The 22,403-nt window shown below is 45.6% G+C and overlaps 2 pseudogenes; both read right to left on the reverse strand.

Moving 5' to 3' along the window:
* Window positions 1-6,489: 6,489 nt before the first annotated feature.
* On the reverse strand, window positions 6,490-8,377 carry LOC142445234 (6-phosphogluconate dehydrogenase, decarboxylating pseudogene; annotated as a pseudogene).
* An 8,687-nt stretch (window positions 8,378-17,064) lies between these two features.
* Window positions 17,065-18,319, reverse strand: LOC142447149 (phosphoglycerate kinase 1-like; annotated as a pseudogene).
* Window positions 18,320-22,403: the final 4,084 nt, after the last annotated feature.

The raw sequence follows: 22,403 nt of genomic DNA on the forward strand, positions 1-22,403 counted from the left end.
TTGTATCCTGCCACTGTTCCATATTCTTCTATTGCAGTCAGTACTCCTATTGTGGACCTTTTGGGGTTTTCAATGTATAGAATCATACCATCTACAAATAGTGATAGTTTCACCTCTTCCTCTTCCAGTTGGGTTCCTTTAACATCCTCCTGCTGCCTTATGTTGTTAGCTAGGACCTTCAGTACAATGTTGAATAGAAGTGGGGAGAAGGGGCATCCTTATCTGGTCCTCCTTTTCAGTGGGATTGTTTTCATCTTTTGTCCCTTGATTATGATGTTGGCTGTTGGCTTTACATAGACTGCTTGTATTAACTTGAGGAATTTTCTTCCATTACTTTCTTCTTGGGTGTCTTAATTAGGAATGGGTGTTATATGTTGTCAAATGTTTTTTGTGTGTCTATCAATATTACCACGTGATTCTTAATATGGTGAATCATATTGATGGACGTTTGGATGTTACACCATCTTTGAATCCCTGGAATGAATCCCATCTGATCATGATGGATGATATGTTTTATATACTTTTGTATTCTATTGGTCAATATTTTGTTAAGGATTTTTGCATCTATGCTCATTAGAGTAATTGGTGTGTAGTTCTACAAAGGCTTTGTAGAATGAGTTTGGGAGTTTGGCATCTTTTTCTAGGCTCTGGAATAATTTGTGGAGGATCAGTGTCAGCTCTTCCTTGAATGCTTGGTAGAATTCTTCTGTGAAGCTGTCTGGTCCAAGAGCATTTTTTGTTGATAATTTCTTGATAACCATATCTATTTCTTCTTTTGCTTTGGGTCTGTTGAGGTTATTGACCTCTGGCTGGTCAAAGGAGCGATTATCTAGGGAGGGATTGCTTTTGCAATATTTGTCCATGCCTTCCATATTGTTGAATTCATTGGATTACAGACTTTCATAGTACTTTGTGATTATCTTTTTAATGTCGTTGGGGTCCTTTGTGATTCCTCCTGTTTCATCCCTCATCCTGGCTATTGATGTTCGCTCTCTCGGTTCCTTGGTTGGGCTTGCCAGCGGTCTGTCAATTTTGTTCATACTTTCAAAGAACCAGCTTTTTGCTGCAATAATTTTTTGAATTGTTCTCTTGTCTTCCCATTTATTTAACTCTGCCCTGCATTAAAAAATCATTTTATTGGTGGCTCATACAACTCTATCACAATCCATATATATATATCAATTGTGTCAAGCACATTTTTTACATTTGTTGCCCTCGTCATTCTCAAAATATTTACTCTCCACTTAAGCCCTTGGTATCAGCTCCTCTTTTTCCCCCTCCCTCCCCGTTACCCCTTCCCGTATGAACCCTTGAAAATTTATAAGTTATTACTCTTCACATCCTTCACTGTCTGATGTCTCCCTTCACCCACTTTTCTGTTCTCCATCTCCCAGGGAGGAGGTTATATGTAGATCCCTGTAATCTGCTCCCCCTTTTCACCCCACCCTCCCTCCATCCTCCCGGTATTGCCATTCTCACCACTGGTCCTGAAGGATCATCTGTCCTGGATTCCCTGTGTTTCCAGTTCCTATCTGTACCAGTGTACATCCTCTGGTCTAGCCAGATTTGTAAGGTAGAATTGGGATCATGATAGTGGGGGTGAGGAAGCATTTTAGAATTACAGGAAAGTTGTATGTTTCATTGTTGCTACACTGCACGCTGACTGACTCGTCTCCTCCCTGTGACCGTACTGTAAGGGGATGTCCCGTTACCTACAGATGGACTTTGGGTCTCCACTCTGCACTCCCCCTCATTCACAATGATATGTTTTTTTTTTTTTGTTCTTTGATGCCTGATAGCTCATCCTATTGACACCTCGTGACCACACAGACTGGTGTGCTTCTTCCCTGTGGGTTTTGTTGCTTCTGAGCTAGATGGCCGCTTGTTTACATTCAAGCCTTTAAGATCCCCAGACGCTATATCTTTGGATAGCCACTCTTCCCTGATTTTTATTATTTCTTTTCTTTTGCTATTGGAGGGGTTGTTCTGTTGACTCTGTTCTAGTTGCTAGAGGTTTTATCATAGTGTATCAATCATATATCTCTTTATTTTTAATATATGCATTTATTGCTATCAAGTTTCCTCTGATAGCTGCTTTTACTGAATCTCATAGGTTTTGGTATGTTGTATTCTCATTCTCATTAGTTTCTAGAAATGACCTAATTTTTTCTCTAATCCGGGCCAGTACCATTCATGTTGCTGAAGGTCATTATTCATCCATCAATTGCTTACCCTTATTGTTCTAGTCATCCTTTTATTGATCTCCAGCTTAGTGTCGCGATGATCTGAAAGAGATGTCTGAGTAATCTCTATGTGTTTGAATTAAAACACTGTGTCCTAGCATGTGGTCTATTTTTGAAAATGAGCCACGTGTAGATGAAAAGAATGTGTGTGCATTTGGATAGACCGCTCTAGAATGTCTGTCAGGTCCAATTGTCTAATTGTAGTACTTAACTCTGTAGCCTTTTTGATGAGCTTCTTTCCCAATGATTTATCTTTCTCTGATAGCAGTGAACTAAAGTCATCTACTATGATTGTTGAATTTGTGATTTCTTTTTCCATCTTTTGAATAGTTTGCTTGATGAATTTTGTGGGTCTCTTGTTTAGGGCCTATATATTTATTATGCTCACTGGTTTCTGGTCTACTGATCCTTTGAACCTTATATAGTGCCCTTCCTTATCTCTTTTTATGTTTTGAAACTTGAGGTCAATTTTGTCAGAGATTAGGATTGCAACCCCTGCTTTTAATTTTTTTAAAGTTCCAATTTGCCTGGTAGATTTTCTGCCTTTTATTTTAAGTCTTTTTTTTCCCCTGTGAGCTTAAGAAGTGTCTCTAGCAGGCAACAGATTGATGGGTTATGTCTTCTGAGCCAGTCTGGTAACCTTTGTTTTTAATGGGTGAGTTGAGGCCATTGACATTCAGTTATCACCATCTGTGGATTCATTGCTGTCATTGTGTACTTTTTGTGTTGGGTGTTTTAGGAAAACTACTTTCATATCAGTGTGCTAAGATTGTGTGTGTGGCTTCATTCTTATCTTTTTTTTCCTTCTGAGGCCATGTTATCTTGATAATTATTTTTGGTGTGTTGGCTTCTGGGTGGAGTTGGGCTGTATGGTGGTCTCACTCGTCTCCTGCTTGTGCTTGGTGGATGCCCTTCTGATCATGGTGAGTCAGCTAGGATTTTCCTCAGGGTTGGATGTCTTATGGTGTATTCTTTAAGGTTTTCCTTGTTCTGGAAGACTATTACTTTGCCATTTATCTTAATAGATAGGTTGGCAGGGTTGAGGATTCTCAGGCTGGCAATTTTTTCTTTTAGTTTTCTGAAGATGTTACTCCACTCTCTCCTCCTTTTTATGGTATCTGCTTATAGGTCTGAGCATATTCTTACCTGAGCACCATTGTATGTGACCGCCTTTTTTTCTCTTGCTGCTCTTAAAATGTTCTCTTTTTATTCAAAGGTGGATAATTTAACTATTATGTGCCTTGGTGAGATCTTATTGGGGGTTAATCTAATATGTGTCCTGATTCCTGTATAAGTGTTGATTCTCATTCATTAAGGTGAGAAAGTTTGATTTTCTTAAAAATCATTTTATTGGGGGCTTTTACAACTCATCAAAATCCATACATACATCTACCATGTCAAGCACATTTGTACGCTTGTTGCCATCACCATTCTCAAAACATTTTCTTTCTACTTGAGCCCTTGGTATCAGCTTCTCATTTTTCCCTTCCCTCCCCGACCCCCTTGTTCATGAACCCTTGATAATTTATAAAGTTCTATTATTTTTTCATGTCATACACTGTCTGATGCTTTCCTTCACTCTCTTTTCTGTTGTCCATTCCCCATTGAGGGGGTTATATGTTGATCCTTGTGATCGGTTCCCCTTCCCCCCCATCTTCCCCTCCCCCTCCTGGTATCACTACTCTCATGATTGGTCCTGAGGGGTTTATCTCTCCCAGATTCCTTATATTTCCAGCTCTGATTTGTACCAATGTGCATGCTCTGGCCTAGCCAGATTTGTAAGGTGGAATTGGGATTATGATAGTAGAGAGGAAGAAGCATTAAAGAACTAGAGGAAAATTGTATGTTTCATTGATGCTTTACTGCACCCTGACTGGCTTGTCTCCTCCCTGTGATCCTTCTCTAAGAGGATGTCCAGTTGCTTACAGATGGACTTTGCTAATTTGGCTGTTAAACTTCTTTGTTGTGTCCTGTTCTGGTAGACCAATTTTTCATGTATTGTTCATTTTCATAGCATCTGTTATTGATTTCTGGTTTTCTTCTGCCTTTTCTGATTCTATTGTTTGACTGTCTTTCTCATTTGTTGAAGTTTGCCTGATTCTCGAGATTGGTTGTGTTTCTCCACCTCTTCTAGTCTATTGGTGAGGCCCATGATCTGTGTTTTGCTTCTGTTTACTTCATCTGTTAGTTCTTGTATTTCTCTTTGGTGCATGGACTCCATCCCCTCTATTGTGGACTTTATCTCCTCTATCTTTGTGTCCTTACTTTGCATTGCTTCCTTCATATCCTGTATTGCTCCAAGCAGCATTCTGAATATTTCTTTTTGTGCCAGAATCGCATCTGATTCTTCTGTGAGTGTTGTTAGGTTTATGACTTCCTCTGCTGTTGCATTTTGTTTTTCTTCTTTTCTTGTTGAGGGGGTTGAGGAATATTGCTTTCTGCATATCATTTTGGAAGAACAGGGCACCATGTTTCTGAGAGACTAAGGGGCCCTGAGCTCTTTTTCTGTGTGATTGGTAAGAGTGTTTTTGAGGTATACCAGCAGCCTACTACGGTGGTGGGTTGAGTTGCTATGCAGCCAGGGTGCCACAGCAACTCAGTGGCCATCGACGATGGCAGGGGGCTCAGAGTCTGGGCTGAGTTAGGAGACTGTAGGTATGCCACTAGCTATTTGGGGTGACGCTGCAACTCCAGTACAGGGACTGGTCTGGACTGTGAGGCCACAATTTTCGGCCTTTTAGAGACACTTTGTGGAGCCCCAAACTGGTGAAGCCAGTTTTTGCCCTGGGCTCTGGCTATCAGCAGTGTTGGCTTTTCCAGTATTGTTATGTTAAAATGCTAGACTGTGCTCTGGAGATTATTGTTCTGGTTACCTTGTTATGTTAATGTTATGCTAATGAACAGAGTTCTGTAGGCTTACCTTCAAAATTACACGAAGGACCACAGCCCAAAATTGAAAGCATTAAAAATTTCCCCTTTTTTATAATGGGCTTATGGGGTGCCCTGGTATTGGGGCTGTGCTGTGCTGTCCCCCAGGGAAGGGGGCCTAGCTTAGTAGAGTGGGTTTTGAGCCAGCTGGATCTGAATTTGCCCTCAGCTACACGCCTCTATCACTCCCAGCTCTATCCTGTTGTGCTCTTCCAAACTGCAGTCTGTCACATGTAAATATCCCAGAGGCTTTTCAATTGCTGCAAATGCTTTCTAATTATCTATTGTTACCCACACTGGCAGGCATGGAGCTGGGGAGAGGTGGAAAGGGGATGGCTGATGCAGTCACTCCATTCCTGCCTGGGGAAAGGAGTTGCAAAGCCCTTAATGGAGGCACAGGGCAGATAATAGCGAGGGGAACTCTGGTGTGAGCTCTTGTGGCTTGCTCTAGGAGGCTCTCTGTGAGCTTGAGATTTGACCACTTTTAAACAGCAGCCTTGGGAAATTACTGCTCATCCTAGATAGGAAATTCCTGTCTCAGGTACAGGAAGGGGTGGCAGACACTGTTCTGCTGGACTTGGTGAGGGGTTAGCGGAACCCGCAGGCAGACGCAGTGAATTTAGAGTGTTTCAGCAAGTTCTTGAATCATCTCATGGGTGAAAAACAAAGAGGGGAGGTCTAAAGCAGACCCTTATTACACTGAATCTCTTTTTGTCACCCAGTCTCCTAGTATTGTCTTCCATGTCTCTTAATTCTCTGGTCTAACAGCAGGAGCCTGGGCAGGTGATTCTACCTGGATGCCATCTGGACTCCCTCCAGTCTCTGGATTTACTAATTTTTAATTGACTACACAGTTTATTAGTCTAGACATTTCCAATTGAAATGGACTTATTTAGATTTCTTGCCTCCTTTTCCTAATGCCATCAATTTCTTAGCTATGCCCAGAGATTATCTAATCTCAGGTCTGGATGACATGTCTTTGAGCTGCCTCTACTCCTCAATCTTTAAGCACCACCACAACTACCATGTCAGCACCACCAACAGCACCAACAAGACCACCATCAACAACATCAAAACCAACTCCACCACCATCACAAACACTTCTGCTACAACCATTACAACGACATCCACCATCCCATTATCTTCACTTCCTTAACCATCTCCACCACCACTACCATATTTATCCAAGCGATTTCACATTTATGGGAACAGTTTTTATTGTGGAGTGGGTGCATGGGCATGAGGATGGAAGTCAGGAGCCCCAGTTTGAACCCTGGCAGTCAGAAACTTGCTTTATGACCAGGGAAAGTCATGTAACTTTTTTTTTTTTTGACAAGACAAAGTCATTTTTATTTAGAGGGGGAAAAAAACCAGCTGCATAATACAAAGTTAGATATAATCTCACAAAAAACCGTCTGTGTGGGGAGGGCTGTGGCCAGTACCAGGGCCAAGGGAGTGCCGGCTGCCGCCAGGAGCTACCTTGCAGCTGTCACGCCCAGGCTGGCTGGCCTGTCCCAGGAGGTGAGGGCAGAGGGCACGGCAGTTCTCAAAGAACTGCTTTAAGATAAACTCTAGCTGACGCCCAGGGGGCTCTTGCACCACTTATTGGAAAAGATCTGTGCAGAGAGGAGGGCAGAGGGCCCTGTAAGCAGCGGTGTGTGGTTAATGGAATGTCCCGGTTGATGGTATGGTGGTGGCTGGGAAACCTCTGCCTAGGCATTGTAGGAAGAGGACGACACGTTGCCACCGTGGCCTGTTCAATTCGTGTGGATGAATTGTCCTGGTTTGGTTAAGAGTTCATAAGTGTGAGCTCCAAAGTAGTCCCGCTGAGCCTGGATGAGGTTGGTGGGCAGCATCTCGTGTCGGTAGTCGTCATAGAAGGAGAGCGTGGTGGCGAAGCAGGGCATGGGGATGCCTATCTGGACCCCTGTGCTGATGGCCCGCCGCCAGGAGTCCTGGCAGTTTTCGACAGCTGACTTGAAGAAGTCTTCCAACAGGAGATTCTGAAGGTCTGGGTTTCGGTCAAAAGCATCCTTTATCTTCCCCAGGAAGACACTTCTGATGATGCAGCCCCCCCCTCCACATGAGGGCAATGCCACCATAGTTGAGGGTCCAGCCAAATTCGGTGACTGCCTGCTGGAGCAGCATGAAGCCTTGAGCGTAGGAGATGATCTTGGATGCATAGAGGGCCTTCCGAATGTCCTCCAGGAATGACTTCTTGTCTCCAACAAACGGGGCCTTAAGGGGACCCTTTAGCTTTGTGCTAGCCTGTATCCGCTCATCCTTCAGCGATGATAGGCACCGAGCAAAGACAGCTTCTCCGATGAGGGTGACAGGCATCCCGTGCTCTAGGGCTGAGATGGCCGTCCACTTCCCGGTGCCCTTCTGCCCTGCGCTGTCCCTGATCTTCGGCAACAGGTGTTTGCCATCGGTATCTTTGAACTTGAGGATGTTGGCTGTGATTTCAATCAGGAAGGAGTCTAGCTCCGTCTTACTCCATTCCTCCAATGCCTTGGCCATCTCGTCATGCTCCATGCTGAGAACGTCTTTCATCAGGTGGTAGGCCTCGCAGATGAGCGGCATGTCGCCGTACTCAATGCCATTGTGCACCATCTTCACAAAGTGGCCAGCTCCCTCCTTGCCCACCCAGTCACAGCAGGGTTCTCCGGTGCCCACTTTCGCAGCAATGCCTTGGAAAATTGTCTGGATGTGCGGCCAGGCTTCTTTGTTTCCTCCTGGCATGAGCGACGGGCCATATCGGGCCCCATCTTCGCCACCACTCACTCCACTCCCCACAAACAAGATCCCCTTGGCCTTGAGGTCCAGACATCGTCTCGTGGTATCCCTGTACTCAGAATTCCCCCCATCGATGATGATGTCACCAGCATCCAACAACGGCACCAGTTTTTCAATGAAATCATCAACGGCTTGACCAGCCTTCATCAGAAGCACGATCCGCCAAGGCTTCTTCAGCTTGGAGACCATTTCCTTCAAGAAGTGAGCGCCAATCACTTTGGTGCCCTTTGCCTCATTGGCCAGGAAATCATCAACTTTGGAGACCATCCTGTTAAATGCACAGACCACAAAGCCGTGGTCATTCATGTTCAGAATGAGGTTCTGGCCCATGACGGCCAGTCCAATCAGTGCAATATCAGCTTCGGCCATGGCGGCGTCGGTCAGGAGAGAGCCGAGGAGTCCGGTGGAAGAGGGTCAGTCATGTAACTTTTGTTTTATCATCCGTGAGCTGAGAAAGTTGTCTGCGAAGATCCCTTTGACTGGCAATATTTACAATCCCATGATGCGTTAGGCTTAGAAATTCATATTTACCTTAGACATGTTTAGTTAATTTACTAATTATAACCTGAGAATACTTTTGATATTTGAAATATCTTCTTGCTTTCTCTTTGTTCTTTGAAAATTTAGAGCTGCCTTGTTTCATGATGCCTGAAGCCTATACTTATAATCAGTGTCAATTTCATGGTTCTGAGCCTGTTTTCTCATAATTATCTTTTTATTTTTTCTAGTTTTGCTTTTGAATTACTTCTTTTGTGTTTAATGTGTAGCAGAAAGAAAATGACTCTTGGAAAATCCCTTTAGGAACCGCAGCTCTATCATTAGGAGTCCATACAGATTTGTGATAGACTGGGTCTCAGAAGGAGAAGGCAGCCCCATCTGGGAGAGAAAGAGTGAGGAGCAACTGAAGTCACAGGTGGGTGGCAGGCAATAGTTTGAGAGTGCTCTGGGAGATGCAAGAAAATGGACATCTGCACTCCAGAGGACTAGGAGCTCTGGTGGCCTAGTGATGACATGTTGGGCTGTGATTCCCAAGGTCAGCAATTTGAAACCACCAACTGCTCAGCAGGATAAAGATGGGCTTTCTATTCCCTTAGAGAGTTAAAGTCTCAGAAACTCAGAGGCCAAATCTACCCTGTTCTACAGGATTAGTGAGAGTTGGCATCACTCATGACAGTGAGTTTGTTTTGGACCCCAGAGGGGCTTGAGTGTTGTTCCCAGTGTGACCAGCAGAGGGAAACAGACCACAGAGCAGAGGGAGGCAGGAGCTCTGAGCTGTAGGCAGCAGCTCTGTTGATGCAAGCTGTCTTTGGGTGCTGAAAAGACAAGGTTAACTCATTTAGTTCTATCCAAAACATATTGGAAGTTTGAGTCCACCCAAAGGTGCCTGGTGATGCCTGTCTGGAAACTCAGCCATTGCAAACGCTGGAGCACACCCAGTTATCCTGGCGTTGCTATGAGTTGGAACCAACTCCATGATGCTGTAAGTCAAACATCTGACTTCTAAAAAGATTTACCATGTTCAGGAAAACAAGACAGTTACCTGAATTATACAGAAGCAGGATCTTGGATTTCTACTTGTCTGCCATTATCATGACTTTGCCTTAGATCTATAAAATGGTAGACTCAGTATATTGGGCTTCACGTGTAAAATTTGAGAGTTGGGTGAACTTTCAGGGAGGGTACCATTAAGTTCTGGCATGATGAAGATCTCATGATCTGCTTCTGTAAAGATTCCAACCAAGAAAACACCACAGAACTGTTCTCCTTTGTCAGATGGAGTTCCTGTGAGTGGGGATGGAATATGTTTTGTAGCTTCTTTCCCTCTCCACGCAAGATCCTGGACAGCCAATGTGTTTCCTTGTTTCCTAGGTCTGATTTGCTTGAGATTTTTAAGTGCCCCTTTCCTCCCCCATGAATTGCACAGTGTTCAAGATTCTCAACTGAAATCAGGGGGTTCACCTGTCTCTGAAGACCGGCCACATCATCTAAACCCACATAGATATCGTAGTCCCAAACCACAGCCCTCAGGGTCTAAATCTGAGTTCAAAACCCCTGTCATCCACCCTGGATTAACTCTCATTTCTTTCTTGGTGGTTTGTTATATAACTGCATATATTCTTCCTGTCTTCTGGAGATTTGTCTTTTTCTTTTTTCTTCCATTGAATGTGTGCTGACATTTGTTATGTTTTATTTACCCGAGTGTTTTGTGTGGCTGTGGTGGAGGTGGAAGGCTCATTTCTCATAGCTCAATCTATTAGGACATGAGGTGGATGAGCCACTGAAAAAGGAAGCAAGAGCAAACATCTGACTTCTAAAAATATTTACTTTTTCAGGAAATTATATAGAAGCAGAATCCAGGATTTCTACCTGCTCGCCATGATCATTTCTCCCACAATTTAATAATAGCAGCTAGCACCTACTGATCATTTATTGATCTATAAGACTCTCCATAAGAGGTACTATAATCGGCCCATTTTACAGAAGACCATACTGTGACTCAGGCTCAAGGTAACAATTCCAGTAAATGATAATGGCAGGCTTTGAACCCATGTCCAATGGGTTTAGGGGCTGAATATTTAACCATTTTGTTATGATTTCTTTAGACAGTAATTTGAAGTTTTCAAACTTTTGTTTTTGTTGTGTGCTATTGAGTCAATTTGGACTCACAGTAATCCTCCAGTACGGAGCAGAACTGCCCTGCAGGCCCTAAGTGGGCCAAGAGGTCATTCTCTCCGGAGCCACTAGTGGGTTGGTTAGAATTGCTGAGTTTTGAGAATTAGTCAAGCATAACCACTTCACCACCAGTGCTCCTATTTAAATCTTTAGTCTGCTCAGTTTCTTTTACAAAATCTAATTTCACTGTGTTTTGGAAGGCATCTGGGTGGGCTCCTGAAAATATTTGAAGAGACTCAAAGCCTCCACTTAATAAGGAGGTTACCCTCCTCAGGCTTGAATACACCCTTCCAAGTACAACTCTGCCAAGTTCTTTCCCAGACTCCACTCGTCTGCCATGCATAGGACCCAGAGCAACTGCCTTATATGGAGCTGTCTATGTAAACAATTGGATGCTTTTCGTTATAAACTTCATGGGTTCAGGTGAGGTATAGTGATCAATCAGTGCCAGTCAGCGTGAGCCCCCCCACAGACCCAAACCCTAGGGCCATCAATGGACTCCTGGTAGTCCAGAGCCCTGAACTCATCCTGAGAAAACTGTTAGCAGGAGTGGTTAGACAAAATCTCCATGTTGATGCCACTTTATGGGCCTAGTCTTGCACAATCCTGCAGGGAAGCGTTATGTGAGGAGGAGCCATCTGCTTGCCTGACTGCTAGACTACACCGGGGGTCCTGTATAAGGCATCAGCCCTAGAGCACCTTGCAGTGTCTGACTGATACCAGACACAGTGCAGACAGTCAGAGCACCCTGGTGGGGGTAGCGGTGGGGCAGGAACTAGCGACCTAGTATGTTCTGATCTGGACTCAAGGTTTCTCCTCACACCCCCACTCCCCCATGACATTGTTGACCACAATTTGTTGCAGCTCTGGACAGACACTCAGAGAATGTAGAATAATTATGATAAAAAAAGGTGGGGAGCAGAAGAAGGCATTGAAAACAACAGCCCTGGAGTTCTGGGGGCACTGAAGATCAAAGGTTGGTGTTTCTCCTGCTTCTTCCTCTCTCTAGTATGACCATGTCTACCTTGCATTTGTACAGTGGAGTTTCTGCCCATTGCAGGGCATGGAAGGGCAGTGTGGTGGTGAGTTATAAGTTGATGGGTGAGCGCCCTCCAATTGAAGTCACCTACTTGATACAATCACCAGTTTTACCAGCTGATCTATCAAAGCAGGTGCAATTCTGAGGACAAACATTTATTTCATTCCTGACCATATTGTCTTAAGGTGTAGCGAGGAGAGGATGTTTCTTCCATCTGCAGAAGTCCCTCCTAACTTTGGCTGTAAAAATAGCCTCCGTTTTCCAATGGAGAGACGTTTGGTTTCATTCTTGCTTCATGAGGAAACCTTAAGTGTTTGTTTTTTCATCACCAGGGAGAGGTCATTTGCCTTGAGTACGTCCTTCTGACTCTGAATTTACCCACAAATGAGTGTGAATGTCTTCTGTATGCCTGTGTTTGGGGGCTGCTGGGATTGTTTCTGTTTGGGATTTTGCTGACACCGACAGAAGGCACTTCATGCTTTGATGTGTTTTGTGTTACTGCAGGTGCTGGGTTCCTGCTTAAGGAATCTGGTGAGACCAGCATCACACAGTGAGAAGGCACAGCGTTGGGCAGCACCCTGAGGTTCACACCCTGTAAGCCAGCCTCTTGCTTCTCGAACCTGGGTGAGTGGTGCTATTGTTATCAGACGGCTTTCAGATCTTCCCTGGTCTCGCTGCTTTGCCTGAGCAAAGGCACACAGAAGTAGCAAATTTAAACAAGCTGTATCAGCAAAATATGTTCTCGGAAAAGAGGATGGGCACTTCCCTGTAATTGAGAAGGGCGCCGCTAACCAATAGTCCACAGGTTTTTACATTTTCCTCTCTGCTCTAAGTAGGAGCACTTGGCAGATTCTCTAATGAGTGACAGTTGTTGGTAGGCACCACGGAGTCTGTTCCAACCCATACTGACCGTGTGCACAACAGACTGATATACTGCACGGCCTGGCACCATCCTTTTTCCAATTGTTCTTTGCTTGAACCCATTGTTTCAGCCACTCTGTCAACCCATCTCTTCTAGGGGGATCCTTTTTTCTCTTGCCCCTTTACTTTACTACACATGATGTCTTCCTCGAGGGACTGGTCTCTGCTGACATTATGTACAAAGTAGGTAAGACAAAGTTTAACCATCCTTGCCTCTAAGGTGCACTCTTGCTATACTTCTTCGAAGACAGATCCGTTTGTCCTTTTAGACGTCTGTCTTACTTCTAATATTCTTCTTCAGCATCACAATTCAAACACACTGATTTTTCTTCGGTCTTTCTTAGTCAGTGTCCAACTTTCACATGCATTTGAGGAAAATGAAAATGCCATGACTTGGGCCATGTACACCTTAGTCCTCAAAATAATCTCCCTGTTTTACGACACTCTAAAGAGGTCTTATGTAGTAGATTTACCTAATGCAGTACATCTTTTGATCTCTTAACTGCTGCTTCAATGGTTGTTGATCCAAGCAAGCCAAAATCCTTGACAATTCCACCCTTTTCTCTATTTATCATGATGTTACCTATTGGCTCCTGAGATAGGTAAATTTTATTGTGCCAACCTGGCTGATATACACATGTGGGGTTAATTAAAGAGCGGATGGATAAATGGCTCAGTGAGCCTCGCCTTTCTAGTTCTCAGGTCTCTTGCTTTGTGATGCTCAGACCAGGGTGCACCTGCCTTAGCCAGTTCCCTGCTTCAGCTAGCAAGGTTCACTTCCTGCAAGATATCCCTGAGGAGAAGCCGCATGTCCCTTCCCTGATGCAGCCCTGGGTGCTGGAGCACCCATGTGGAGACCCCTGCCAGCACTGAGATTCTTACACGTTCACTGACTCGGCTTTCCTCCTGCAGTCGGCATCATTGCATCTGTTTTGTGAGATGGAGGAGGACTTTGTGGATTGGTGTCGGACATATGGATTAATGAGTTAATGTTGGACTTGTGGACTTGGGCAGCACTGGGTTGAGATGTTTTCTTGACGTGCACTTAACCTTTATATAAAACTCTCCCTTACATGTGAGTTTCTGTGGATTTGTTTTTCTAACATGCCCAGACTGACACAGTACTGTTGTGAGGGTTTTGGGGATCTTTACGTTGAGTTGTAATCCACACTGAAGGCTGCAACCCTTGCTGTTCATCAGCAAGTGCTCCAAGTTGACCTTACTTCCATCAAGCAAGCTTGTGTCATCTATGTATTGAAGGTTGTTAACAAGCCTTTCTCCAACCGTGATGCCTCATATAACTCAGCTTCTCTGATTACTGGTTGACAGCAAGTATACTATAGAACAAATCTTCTGTTGTACAAGCATGTCTCTGATCTCTTTCACTGATGAGGAAACGTCTGATCTGCCCTTCACCTTCCTTTGTACTGGAGAGCGATGTGGGGAAACACGTCTCCTTTGTGTTAGGATTCCTGCCATCATCACCTCTTTCCCCCTTGCCCATTACCGTCCAGCCAATAGTTCTGAACCCCCTATTTGCATGGGCTCACCCACACAACGCTATGTGCCCTATCTAAATTATTAGTGAGCAAGTAAATTCTCTTGGTGGAGCATAAGCACCACAGAGTCCCAGTGCTTATGTGCATTGGGCTGTGATCCGAATGGTTGGCATTTCAAAACCATTATCAACTCTGAGGGAAAAAAACTAGGCTTTCTACTCCTGTAAACAGTCTTAGGGACCTACAGGGGTCACTATGAGTCAGCATCAACTTGAAGGCAGTGAGTGGGTTACCCACTTGCTTGGTGGGAGTTACAAAGGCTATAGCTCAATCAACTCAAACACATTAAGTGTAAGAACCCTCAATAAAATGATTTATAAAAGAGCAAACAAACCAAAAAACTAAACACACTTTCATCAAGTCAGTGCCAACTTATAGCCTGACTCATAGCAACTCTGTAGGACAGGGTAAAACCGCCCCTGTGAGTTTTTGAGTCTGTAACTCTTCACAGGAGTAGAAAACCCTATAGCTTTTCTCCTTGGGGTGGGGGGGGGGAGAAGAGGGGGAAGCTGGTGATTTTGAACTGCTGGCCTTGTAACTAGCAGTCCAACATGTAGCCACTATGCTGCCAGGGCTCCTGAGGCTATAGCTAGAAGAGTCATATTAAATAATTTACCGCAGCACACACGGACATTGCCACTTTTAAGTATACAAGTCAGTGGCTTTTAGTGCATTCACTAGGTGGTGTTACTGCCCCCACGATTCCCCTGTGGTTAAGGGATCAGGCTATGAAAAAGATTGGGAATACTGGCTGCCTATGCCAGTTTGTCTCTGGAACAGTATTTGCAAGGTCATAGAAAGAGAGGGAATCATTTTCATTTAGGTGAGGACACTTGGGGGGTCAGGGGGATGTGTCTCAGTTCCTATGAAGTACTTCTGCATAGGCAGCTATCCCTCCTTCCACTTGGGAGGCCAATTGACCATTGCCTGTGTTCGAACATGTGCAAGCTTATTCATGCTGTGCTGTGGCTGGGTTATCCCCAGAAGAAACAAGGAAGGAGTCTTCCTGCCACAGAAATGACTGAATCACAAAGGGCTAAACAGCTTAGAGACCGTGAAGGCTCCTGAGAGAATAGAAGGGACCGGACTTGCTTTGAGTCCGATTTCAATGCAGAGACAGGTGTTCTGTGACTTCCCTCACTCAGGGACACATTTGCTGTGGCATTAGCAGACAAAGTCAGCAGCCTGAGAACAACAAAAAGCCTGATCCAGTGCGAGTTGGTGCCTTTCTGTAAAGATTTGCAGTGTGATTCCAGGCAGTTTAGATAATGACTCTCTACCCATAGCAGTTACAATGGATATTCCAGGGAGGCAGACCCAGTGGTCAGATTGTTTACCACTTTTTATGCAAATTTTTGAGCTGGCTTGAACAATGAGGAGTCTTCTTGTCATTCCTAGACAGTAGCTCTGCTGCATAAAGATGAGGGAAGAGGAGAGAACATCTCTGAACATCCCTCTGTTTGGGGGTTTTCTTGCAGACGCTCCCAAGATTTCTGAGATAACCTTATGCCTTCTTAAAATCATACATCAAAATCTTGTTAGTATAAAACCCAAAGCAAACTTGTTGGCACTGAGTCAATTCCAACTCACAGGAACCCGTAGGCCAGAGGGACACTGTCTTCCGGGGTTGTCAAGTTCGCCTGCTCTACGGAAGCAGAATGCCACACCTCTCTCCCCATAGAATACCTCAGCCCCCACTGCAGACCTTCAGGTGAGCATACCCACTGCATCTCCAGGGGAGCATCAATCCCGATGTTATACTGCACACCCCCTGCACGATCTGAGCACCAGGTGTTGCAGGAAAAGGGATCCTTAGAGAAGTGACAGTTTCCATAGTGTGACTAACAATACTAGTCTGTATAGAGGAGTCATGGTAGTGCAGTGGTTAAAGCACTGATCTCCACATAGGAAGGTTGGGGAGTCGATCCCACCCACTGCTCCATGGGCAGAGGATGTGGCAGGCTGCCTCTCTTAAGATTGACAGATTTGGAATTCCACGGTGTCAGTTCTCCTCGGTCCTGTAGCATTGTCGTGAGTTGGAACTGACTTGCGTGCAGTGGATTTGTTTTATATTTATTTGTTATAGAGAATCTCCTCCGGGTGGTGGTTAATGCCCCTGGCTGCTGACAGAAAGGTTGGAGGTTTGAATCCTCCTAGAGTTTACAGGTTGGCCTGCAAACTACAAGGTTAGCAGTTCAAAATCACCAGCGATTCTGAGGGAGAAAGACGAGGCTTTCTAATCTTATAAAGAATAACAGTCTGAGAAAACTACAGGGGCAGTTCTATCCTGTCCTATAGTGTCACTGTGAGTCAGCATCGACACGATGGCATCGGGTTTGGTTTCATTTTAGGAGATATCCCAGGATAAAAGCTGTGATCGACCTTTAATAAATCAATCACACAAACCCCTATGAAGCACATTTCTCCTCTGACACTGTGTCAGTCTGGGCACTTTAGAGAAACAAATCCACAGAAACTCATGTATAAGAGAGAGTTTTTTCCCCCCAGTTTAAATGGACAACTTTATTGTTCCTTTAACAGATCATCGACTTGTTCCCCTACCTAACACTGGACTTCATCATCCTTCCATGCCAGTAATGAAATGGTAGCATAGCTAACCGGAGTAAGCTGCTTCAAGAGGACTAACACAGCCTATTTTAAGTGGCAAAACATATATATACACCTAGAAAGCACAACGGGTCAGCCACTACAAATTTAAATGGAACTTGAATAATGTGGGAAAAGCCAAGGTGTGGTAAAGATGAGCTGAGGTTCTGTGCATCAGTTATGGGTTCCTGGTGCTTCATCTCTTGACATGGGAGACGATTTTCGCTAATACCAAGTGGAGATATGAAAGAAAGCACTCAGTTGCCAGGACTGCACAGGAACCCAGGGCTGGTGAACACTAAACACTGCTGAGAGCATCCACCCCAGGAAGGACTTTACCTTCCAAGAGCTCCAGACTAGCACCACCCCCAGTGCTCACGTGGCTGACTTTGTCCTCAGTGTTCCATTTGGCACAGCAAGTGGCAGTGTCTCCACCACCTATGATGGTGATGCAGCCCCTGGAAGTGGCTTTGACCACCTCATCCATGAGAGCTTTTATTCCCCGGGCAAAAGCTTCCCATTCAAATGCCCCCACTGGTCCATTCCACACAATCTGCTTAGCACGACCAACAGCCTCAGCAGACTTCTTGCTGCTCTCAGGACCACAATCCAAGCCCATCCATCCAGCAGGTATGCCAGAGGCCACAGTGGCTTGGCCAGTCTTGGCATTCTCATCAAACTTGTCAGCAGTGACAAAGTCAACAGGTAAGGTAATCTTCACGCCATTCTTCTCCGCTTTGGACGTTAGGTCCTTGACAATCTTCGCTCCCTCTTCATCAAACAGAGAAGTGCCAATCTCCATGTTATTGAGCACTTTAAGGAAGGTAAAAGCCATTCCACCGCCAATAATCATCTCATTAACTTTATCCAGCATATTATTGATCCGTTGGATCTTATCTGCAACTTTAGCTCCGCCCAGGATAGCCAGGAGGGGTTTCTCAGGACTCTCCAAGGCCTTGGCAAAATAATTCAGCTCCTTCTTCATCAAAGAAACCACCAGCCTTCTGTGGCAGATTCACTCCCACCATGGAACTGTGAGCTCGGTGAGCAGTGCCGAAAGCATCGTTGCCATAGACATCCCCGAGCTTGGAAAGGGAAGCCTGGAAGGCTTCCACGTCGGCTGGCTTGGCTTTAACCTTGTTCCCAGAAGCATCTTTCCCCTTCCCTTCCTCCTCTACATGGAAGCGGAGGTTCTCCAGCAGGATGACAGACCCAGCCGCTGGGTCAGCACAGGCTTTCTCCACCTCTGGGCCAATGCAGTCCTTCAAGAAAAGGACATCCTTGCCCAGCAAAGATCGCAGTTCTACAGCAACAGGCTCTAAGGCGTATTTGTCAGGCATAGGGATGCCATCGGGGCGGCCCAGTTGGCTCATAAGAACAACTGACTTGGCTCCATTGTCCAAGCAGAACTTGATGCTTGGGATGGCAGCCTTGATCCTCTGGTTGTTTGTTATCTGGTTATTCTTCATAGGAACATTAAAGTCCACCCTCATGACCATGCGCTTCCCTTTCACGTCCAGCTTGTCTAGCATAAGCTTGTTAGAAAGAGACATCTTGGCAATACAGCAGTGGCGAGTGGCTGGGAGCTAGGCAGCGGCAGCAGCAGCGCCCGGAAGCAGGACAAGCGAGGAGCACTCCGGCCGAGAGAGTTTTATATAAGGGGTAAGTGCACATCAAGAAAACATCCCAACCCAGTGCTGTCCAAACCCACAAGTCCAACATTAGCCCATATGTCCAACACCAATCCACAAAGTCCTCCTCCATCTCACAAGACAGACGCAATGATGCCGACTGCAGGCGGAAAGCCGAGTCAGTGAACGTGTAAGCATCTCAGTGCTGGCAGGGGTCTCCACACGGCTGTTCCAGCACCCAGGGATGCATCGGGGTAGGTCCATGCAGCTTCTCCTCTGGGATGTCTTACAGGAAGTGAGCCTTGCCAGCTGAAGCAGGGAACTGGCTAAGGCAGGTGCACCCTGGTCTGAGCATCACAAAGCAAGAGACCTGAGAACTAGAAAGGTGAGGCTCACTGAGCCATTTATCCCTCCGTCCTTCAATTAACCCCACATGTGTTTATCAGCCAGGTTGGCACAATAAATTGACTCAGACACACACGGTGTTGCCATGAGTTAGAATCAACTTCCTTGTAAGTGGCTTGATTTTTTTTTTTTGTAGACTAGATACCATGTAGTAGGCCCTTTACACCCACTATCTTTACTTCTTAACCCACCTTATAAAGTAGGCTTAGCCTATGTTGTAGCCAGAGTCATGCTTTGGGTGGTTGTTAAGAGAACAGAAAGAGAGGAAACCCTTTAAGAAGCCTAGTATGGTCCTGGCATATTGCATAGCACAGCGACATCTCAACCAATGGGCACGTTCTCTTCCTTCCTTATTTACCTTTGTGTCACCTGGCACAAAGTAGGTACTCAGGAAACACTTACGGAACTGAATTCAAAAGATTCTCCATGGCCTTGTTTCCTAAGGACAGCGTGAAGTTGGACTCTCTCCAAGAGCTCCCTGGAAGGACAAAGGAAGTTCTGAAGCATGTCACAGCTCCTCGTGGTTAAAATCTTTAAGATGAAGCCGAAGACAAGCATAATCCTGAAAATAACAATCGCACTCAAAGGCTGAAGTGAAATTTACTAGGTGGAGAGCTGTTGCTCTCCAAGAAGCAGCCGGAGCTGAGGATTGTCAAGTGCTCTGAAGCACAAGGGACACTGGGTACGACCAGCAAGGCTCCCCAGCTCAGTGAATTGTTCCACAGCGACTGGATTGGCTCGGGGCAGAGCCCTTTCGTAAGCGTATCCTCACTTAACAGTAGAGGGGAAAGAAAATAATCGAGTTGTTGAATATGCAGCATGGGGGTGGTGGAGGGCGCACATCACATCCTCATTGAGGGACTGGTGGCTGGGGTCCAGCTGGGATGGATGCAGGAGGGTAACTGCTATGCGTCTGTCTGTCCCAAGCTAGCTCTGAGGCAGACACTGCTAACGGATTAGGGCTTTTTGGCCTGTCCCAGAGCCCTTCTGAGCACAGTGAGTTTCAATCAACCGGAGTTGGCATTAAAGGTTCAACCAATTGTGTCCTTTGCTCCAAACAGGGAGATGCTTGCATTTCTACTTGGGTTGGAAGGGCTATAGAGGCAAATGGCCGAGACACCCAAAATCATGGAGTGGGGTTTCTCCTTCTTGCGTGAGAAAAGACTCGGCCAAGATTCTCAGCTAGGTGTGCCTGTCAAGCTGAGCACACGTGAGTTTTAAGTTGGGCCATCTGCCTTCCCAGAAGCTTCCCCCTGGGTCAGAGGACTAAGGCTAAACTGATGTTTGGACCTGAAGACCCACCTCCTCTGGACGGCTGCTCAGGAGCATTTGCTGTGGAGCCCCCTTGTGGTGTCCATGGTTGTTGGACCGGTCCCATCTCCACTGGGAAGATCCTGGGTGTCCCACATGGCCTCCTGCTTGTTTCCTCACATGTTTTTGGTTTTGATGGCAGGTTTACCACTAGCAAAGGATACTTCGGTAGGAAGCCTGCGTGCGCTTTAGGATAGCGGGCCATCCTTCCAGAGCCTGTGCTATGGGCCTTCAGGGGTTCAGACCACTCCTTTCTTCATTTGGTGATCTTTAAAAAAATCTTGCCCACCCAGTTCATAGATATTACACTTGGTGTAGTGTAGACACTCACTACTACTTATTGGGTAAGTGGAAACTATGGAAACTTGAATCAAGTATAAGGAAGGAGGGTGGCCTTAGGGTTTATGGGGTCATGTGAGAGCACTCTCAGGGCAGGGCGGGTTCTACTGGGTTGGGCTAACCTGTGGTAGAGGTGGCGACCATTGATGCCCATTTTAGTGGAGGAGCCCCCTTGGGCTCTGCATCTTGGGGGGAAAAGGCGAGGATTAAGTCTGAGGGTGTTGGTGGTGGGGTGCATGGCCTATTCCAGCCCACCCCCAACAAGCTATGGGGTTGCTGCCCAGAGACCTGAACTTGAAGTGGGAGTTGCTATGGGCAGCCAGTTAAGGTAACCAACTCTTCCTGGTTTCCCAGGTTTTAGCACTGAAGTCCTGGGGCTGAGTCCTACTGAGATGAGCTTGTCTTCCCCCTGACTTTCCTGGCACACATGTCAACGGGAGCCTGGTTTGTTCAAAGCCACGTGGCAAAAGAGCTGCTGGACTCATTCACAGGGACGCATGAAAGTTCTGCCTAGGATCTGGTGTGAATGGAAGAGGCCTGCCATGATGAAAATCACCTAGCATGGTTTTGTTTTGGGCTTATTATTGTTTCTGCATGTCTATCTAGGTAAGGTTAGGTGGATAAATAATCCAGAGGAGAAAACAACAGGACCGACGGTTCTGAGGGGACATAGGAGAGGGGGTGGTGGGGGAAAGAAAGGCGGTTGTCAAAAAACCCTGAGACAGGGGAACAACAAGTAATCTAAAATTGATGGTGATGAGGGTATAGGATGCCTAGTGGGGCTTGATCAAGGGCAATATAACCGAGAGGAATTACTGAAACCCAAATGATGGTTGATCATGATAATGGGACAAGAGGAAAGTGAGGAAGTTCGTTTATTGTGCCAACCTGGCCGATAAACGTGTGGGGTTAACTGAAGGGCAGAGGGATAAATGGCTCCATGAGCCTCGCCTTCCTAGTTCTTGGGTTTCTTGCTTTGTCATGGTCAGACCATGGTGCACCTGCCTTAGCCAGTTCCCTGCTTCAGCTGGCAAGGCTTACTTCCTGCAAGACATCCCAAAGAGATGCTGCGTGGACCTACCCTGATGCAGCCCTGGGCACTGGAGCAGTTGCATGGAGACCTCTGCCATCACTGAGATGCTGACACATTCACTGATTCAGCTTTCCTCCTGTGGTTGGCGTCATAGTGTGTGTTTTGTGAGATGGAGGAGGACTTTGTGGACTGGTGTCAGACATACGGGCTAATGTTGGACTTGTAGACTTGGGCAGCATTGGGTTGGGATGTTTTCTTGATGTGCACTTACCCTTTATATAAAATTCTCTGATACATATGAATTTCTGTGGATTTGTTTCTCTCATGTACCCAGACTAACACAGAAAGTAAAAGGAAATAGAGGAAAGAACTAAGAGGCAAAAGGCATTTATAGAGGTCCAAATATAGGCATGTACATTTGTAAATATATTTATATATAATGATAGGGAAATAGATCTATGTACATACATTTCTATGTTAAATATTAAGGTAGCAGATGGACATTGGTTCTCTATTCAAGTACTCCCTCAATGCAAGAACACTTTGTTCTAATAACCTGGCCTTCTGTGATACTCACCTTCCCGAAACTATTGCTGAAGACAAAATGGGTGCATAAGCAAATGTGGTGAAGCAAGCTGAGGGTGCCTGGCTATCAAAAGATATAGCATCTGGGATCTTAAAGGCTTGAAAATAACCAAGTGACTATGCAGCTGAGAAGCAACAATGTCCACATGGAAGAAGCACACCAGTCTGTGTGATCATGATGGGATCAGGTATCAGGCATCAAAGACCCAGAACAAAAAATCACATCAATATGAATGAGGGGGAGAATGTAGTTGAGACTCAAAACCCAACTGTAGACAATTGGACATCCCCTTACAGAAGGGTCACAAGGAAGAGACAGGCCAGTCAGGGTGC

This window comes from Tenrec ecaudatus, chromosome 4 (assembly GCF_050624435.1).
Source record: "Tenrec ecaudatus isolate mTenEca1 chromosome 4, mTenEca1.hap1, whole genome shotgun sequence".
NCBI classification, from domain to species: Eukaryota; Metazoa; Chordata; class Mammalia; order Afrosoricida; family Tenrecidae; genus Tenrec; species Tenrec ecaudatus.